Below are 5659 nucleotides of genomic sequence, written 5' to 3' on the forward strand. Positions count from 1 at the left end.
GGTAGTCTCCGCCGGTCGATTTTCGTCCCACCAGAAACGGTTTTTTTCGTCCTCGATCCCACCTCCCGCATCCCATCGATCCCCCCTTCGCCCTCGAACCAGGAAAGAAAAAACGGTAGGCTCCCATGATATCCAGTGCTAAACCCTCCGGTTGATCGAAAAAAACTCGTTCTGGAAAAAACCTACGAAAAAAAAACCAGCGATCGCTCGCTACTCCATCCCTCGCCCCCCGCCGCTTGAGCGAGGACCACGACTCGTTTTCCTAGGGTTCCCCGTCTCCTCCGCCAATGTCTTCCTCCTCCGCCTCCGCCGCCATCTGCCTCTTCCGCCGCCATTTGGGGGCCGCCGCCACCGCCGCGGAACCCTGGGGCAGGGCAGCGCATGCCCGCGCTGCGGGCAGTCTTCCTCCTCCGCCGCTCCCATCTGCCGCCTCTGCCGAGATTCGAGGCCTACGACTTGTGAGACGCCGCCGCCGCGGAACCCTAGGGCAGGCCAGGCCAGGGCATGACCGTGGTCGACGGCCGGTCCGTGTGGATGTTCCTGTAGGCGTGGGCCGCGGCCTGCCGCGGCAATGATGCTACTGCCGTGGGTACCGTGACGTTTGACCGCGAGGTGGTCGCCATCCCCGGTGGCGAGGAGCACGCTGCGGAAGTATGTGCCCAATCTGCCGCTGGTATGTTCCTTGCCCTTTACTTCACTTCCATGCCCGTTAGTCCCTGCAGCCGGCCAGCAAACTAAGCAGCCCGACTTCGTTTGGTTTCTTCATGTTTCAGGTCATCGATTTGGTTAGCTGTCTCTATGTTTCAGCCCGACTCCTACTGCCGTGAATACATCTAGCTGTCTCTATCTCTGCACCGGCCATCGATTTGGTTTCTTCATGTTTCAGGTCAACCACAACCACTGGCCATCGATTTGTTAGAAAAATGATGTATCTACATGTATTTCAGTTTTAAATACATCCAGGGCAGGGCGTGACCGTGTCGCGCAGGGCCGTGCCCAGCATCGAGGAGGAGCTCAGGTATTTTCAAATCGAGGAAGAACACCAGATTGATGATGATGCGGTATGCAACTGCAGGACCTGCTCGACCCTTGTTGCCATTGTGCGCCCTCTATGGGTTCTGACATGCCGTCGCCAACCACCAGAGATGCCACCTCCTCCCCGCGTAGCAAAGTCAAGGCAATGGTGGTGTTGCGTGCGTTGATCCACCGCCTGGCCCGCAGCTCGTGCAGCAACGGGCCTAAGGTTAGTCAGCTCAAGGCCTCAGGAGTCGTTCGTGCGATGGCTTTAGCGGCTGTAGATTTATCATGCAGATTGTAGAACAAGGTAAGCTTAATTAGTGATATATACGAAGTCACATTAGGTTCATATGATCTCTGAGCAGTAAAATGTGGTCTTTCATTTTTATTCAACATTTTTTCCTCTTGTGTGTCTGGTTGGTTGCTGACTCACACAGCACGAGTTGGTCACACTGTGACAAATGGGGAGAATGGCGTGAAGAAAATGCAAGAGGGGCAGCAATGGTCGTGGTACAACTACGGTAAGGTCCAGCGGGATAGGAACAAGCTCCTGTGGGTCACGACCAAGTGGTGCAGGTGCATGACTCTACGTCTCTCTCTGCCTACTTGTTTGTGCCCTGGTCCATAGTTCAGATAGTGTTGAATCGAGCTGATCTGTGGGGAGTTATTGTGAGGAGGTTAGGTTCAGTTGGTGCTAACTCGGTTTCGTCATTTTTGTGGGGTATTGTGGTCTGTGGTGCATTAAAAAATGTCATCCTTGCAAAAATTAACCCTACACTCTTCTTGAATCCGTTATTGTTTTCTATCCATTTCTGAATTGTTAGTTGCTGATGGTAATAAAAACAAGTACAGTTCCTCTAGCAGCATACTACCAAATGGTACAACTAAGAAGTTGAATCATCATAGCTTATTTATCTGTCCATCTGCACTGCAAGCAGTCAAAAAAATCCATCTTTTTTTTACAAATGAAGATCAAGGCCTCAACACGAACAAAAGATTGCTCGGATAGTTAGAGAGGGAAAAATATTCAATCTACAAGATAAGAATGGGAAAGAACTAGGTGGCCCATCGGTCCGGCAGATTGCTCATGTTGTTGCACTAGGATGTGATCTGAAAGTGTGTGGAGCCACATGGTGTTCGAGCACCCCCAAGACGTGGAGTCTCACGACCTGATGTTGTGGAATCGCTGTTGCCGAAGGCCAACATGACGCAGGTGAACATCGCTGGGAACCTGACGCATGGTGGATGATGCCGAGAACCTGACGCCAAAGAGCACAAGGGACGACACGGACTCATGCCTCAGCGGGCTGGTGTAGGAGCTGGAGAAGGCCAACAGCTCTATTTGGGAGTAATTAGCAGTTACCAACGACATGTTGAAACAAGCAGTTACCAACAACCAATTATTCCTATTAAAAGAAAGAGAGACGCCATGCAATTATCATTTTAGCTATTTTTGTACTCTTCAAAAAGCAAACAATGGTTGAAATCAAAGGCACTGAATTCATGATGGTAAACCATTGACATGCTTCCGAAATCTTTATCATTCTTTCCTGTTGTGAAATCCACCACATGATCAACACTCTGCAAATGATAATTTAGATAGTTATTCGTAAATATATATGAATATCAAACCTAATGAAACATGGGCATAAAGGTAAATGGCCTGGAGATTTGGCTCTTCCATTGCTAGACGGCCAGTACCAGTTGATGCTTGAAACCAATTTCCATGCATGTTATACCTTTGGGATTGGCTGCACAACATAGCCTCTGAACAGATGGACCCCAATGTGCCGTTCAACAGTTCGGCCAGTGTTCTATGCTCCTTAATTACTGAGATAATTGGGAATAGATCCCTGAAGAAAAAAGAACAAAATACACTGTATTAAGGTGCCCAAAAATTACTGATCACTACTGTACTTAACAAAATATTGATCTATTTGACAAGTTCAGCAAGGGAAAGAAGGTGGCGGATGTGCTCGGACAGCGACAGACTGATGCTGAGGGGCAGCCACATGCGGGCATCCATTGATACATTTCAACATATTGGATTATTTTGTTCTGAATTCTTTAGTCAGGTACCTTCTTTCTCTTGACACAACTTCAGCAACATGTTTTATATATTTAGAACTTCCAGTTTAATAGTAGAGATTTAATCTCAATACTTGCTTGCATGGTGTAAGAATGTAGAAGTATGTTTTATTTTGGAATCCTAGCTGTAGTCTACAACTCGGTGCTCCAAGATTTGTTTTTGGCATGGACTTCTTTGCTACCTCATCTGCGATCCCCATTATTTGTTGCTTGATTCTCTATGCAAGAATGTTGCCTCATGGTCGAACATATGTGATCACCTATTCTCTATGCAGTTGGTACAATGAACCCCGAATTCCTGTGAAATGTATAGCAAGGATTTTCTCCCTCAAATATATAGATGGCAATTACACCCTCTGTAAAGAAATATAAGAGCATTTAGATCACTACTATAGTGATCTAAACGTTCTTATATTTCTTTATGGAGGGAGTTGTTGTTTATGTAGAAAATAATACCTTAGTTCTTAAGGGAATTGTATCTGATGAATTTTGGCACACCATTTTGACATTTTATTGTCCATCATTTCATCTGAGGTGTTGCTTATTAGAAGCGAACATAATGCCTAATCTACATGATAATATTAAAATGTACTTAAAAATACCATTGACACCATCGAAGCCATGCGACCCCACACTGCTCCGTTGACATAGATATCATGCATGGACGATGAAAGGAGGGTCAACTTGTTGCCGATTATTTTCCAGTTCATAAGAACATTTGTCGGTACCATAACAAGTGCCATACTTAGTTTATCACCATAATATCTACTCCCTCCGTTCCAAAATACTTGTCGTGGTTTTAGTTCAAATTTGAACTAAAACCACGACAAGTATTTTGGAACGGAGGGAGTACTAGCATAGCGATTGTTGTTATTGGCAGTGGTGGTTCAGACCTGGTTGATCCTGGGGAGAGGTTGTTTGATTGGAGTCACATCGGATTATCTCTATCAAGTGCAATAGTAGCAATACCCGGCCATAGCTTCAGTATGTAAAATGCTTGTAGCATTTGCAATCAAAAGGTATCATCATCATTGAGTGGCCTCCGGACATAGTTCAACTGTTGTTACTCTTTTCGCTAAAGTGAAATACATGGTTTTCTGTGAGAACTTAATTCTTTGAACTTCGAGATCATCTACCTTTTTTGGGACACTGCAGGACATGGTTGATAATCATGACAGTAAACTTTGGTGGAGATCAAGGCCTGGTTAAAACCAAGTGAGCTTTTGTAGCTAGACTGTTTAAAATGGATGAAATGGGCCAGTTACTGTTATACATGAAATTCTGGACAGGTAGAGATCATTTTCATGATATATGAGTTTTCACTCTGTCTTCCTACTTCATTGCTGAAACGTGTCATGGGAAACCTATTTTAGGGAAACATAAAACAATTGTTCTTTTGTTGTGTATTATTGCATCTCATCTTAGCTTTTATTCCTCTGTAAACAAATGTAAGACATAACGTCTTATTCTTGTTTACAGAGGGAGTAGAATATATTTTTACAATCATCTTCTATCGGCCAGATTTCAAGTGTCATGTTTTCATAAAGCTGAATTTTTCATCTTAGTCCGCTTAATTTGCAATGGTTATTTTACACTTACCACTGGAAAGATGTTTTCTTTTAATCATATTGTCTCTAGCTGATCCTCACCTCATATCACACCGCAGTTGTCCCTCCTACATTAGCTCGTTACACTTACTACAATAACACAGCGGTGGCGGGTACAGGGGCATTCCGGCGATCTGTGGACAGACTGGCTTGAGGACGAGCAGGGGCTTTTGAGAGCTGGGGCCGGCAGCTTAGCGGTGAACAGGGATGACGGTGTATGGAAGTGGGCTGTGGTGGGCATGGAACAACATGGCCCATGTCGCCTCTTCATTCAGCTCAACATGATGGTCGTTCATCTGAAAACAAGGTTGGGATTTGGGAAGACAATTATCTGAGGGTGATTCAGATTTGAACATGAATGCAAAATACATCTGCGATTTGATTTTTGTACATGGAATAAATTTTGTATATTGTGTATACCTTTCTTCTATTAGTAGTTTGTAAATATCATGAATCCAGTCTTAGGCATAAACAAGTGACATCTGAGTGGAGAAAGACAGTTCGCCCACTAATGTGGTGATGTCAAACATTTGAATTGCGTATGGAGGTTCTTTCATCGCAAATAGCAAAGTTTGATAGGGACTTACTTTAATCAGCCATGAAAAAGATCTGCAGTCCTGATCCAGAATTGGCAAAACTGAATGTCAAAAGCCAGATAAAGGCATTGCTTGATTGCTACAAGAGTTAATAACATACACAATGGCATATTAGCTGCATATATGCCCATGGCATATTAGCTGCATATATGCCCAACAACGGACATTATATTTTTGTTTCGTGGTAATGCATGACATTCAGATGTATGTTACAACGTGGCAATGACTCACAGAGACATCGGATTTGCTTTCTTGTCTGGGGGCGACACGCCTTGTTACCTTAATGTCCAGTGAGAAATGTCCCGCTATAGCGGGAAACTGAGCGAGAAGGGGAGGGTCCTGCAGGAAAAG

The 5659-nt window shown here is 44.6% G+C and overlaps 1 long non-coding RNA gene across 14 annotated transcripts; it reads left to right on the forward strand.

Annotated features, from left to right (window-relative positions):
• The first annotated feature begins 221 nt into the window (after positions 1-221).
• Positions 222-5311, forward strand: LOC123143895 (uncharacterized). Of its 14 annotated transcripts, none has more exons than XR_006471126.1 (5): positions 223-673; positions 774-1324; positions 1455-1593; positions 2968-4394; positions 4772-5311. It is a non-coding gene; the product is annotated as an uncharacterized lncRNA (long non-coding RNA). The 14 variants fall into 14 exon arrangements; XR_006471132.1 differs by having other exon boundaries at positions 774-1061; positions 1144-1324; positions 1455-4394; XR_006471124.1 differs by having other exon boundaries at positions 227-673; positions 774-1593; positions 2968-3092; positions 4261-4394; positions 4772-5268.
• The last annotated feature ends 348 nt before the right edge of the window (positions 5312-5659 follow it).

Source organism: Triticum aestivum, chromosome 6D (genome assembly GCF_018294505.1).
Source record: "Triticum aestivum cultivar Chinese Spring chromosome 6D, IWGSC CS RefSeq v2.1, whole genome shotgun sequence".
NCBI classification, from domain to species: domain Eukaryota; kingdom Viridiplantae; phylum Streptophyta; class Magnoliopsida; order Poales; family Poaceae; genus Triticum; species Triticum aestivum.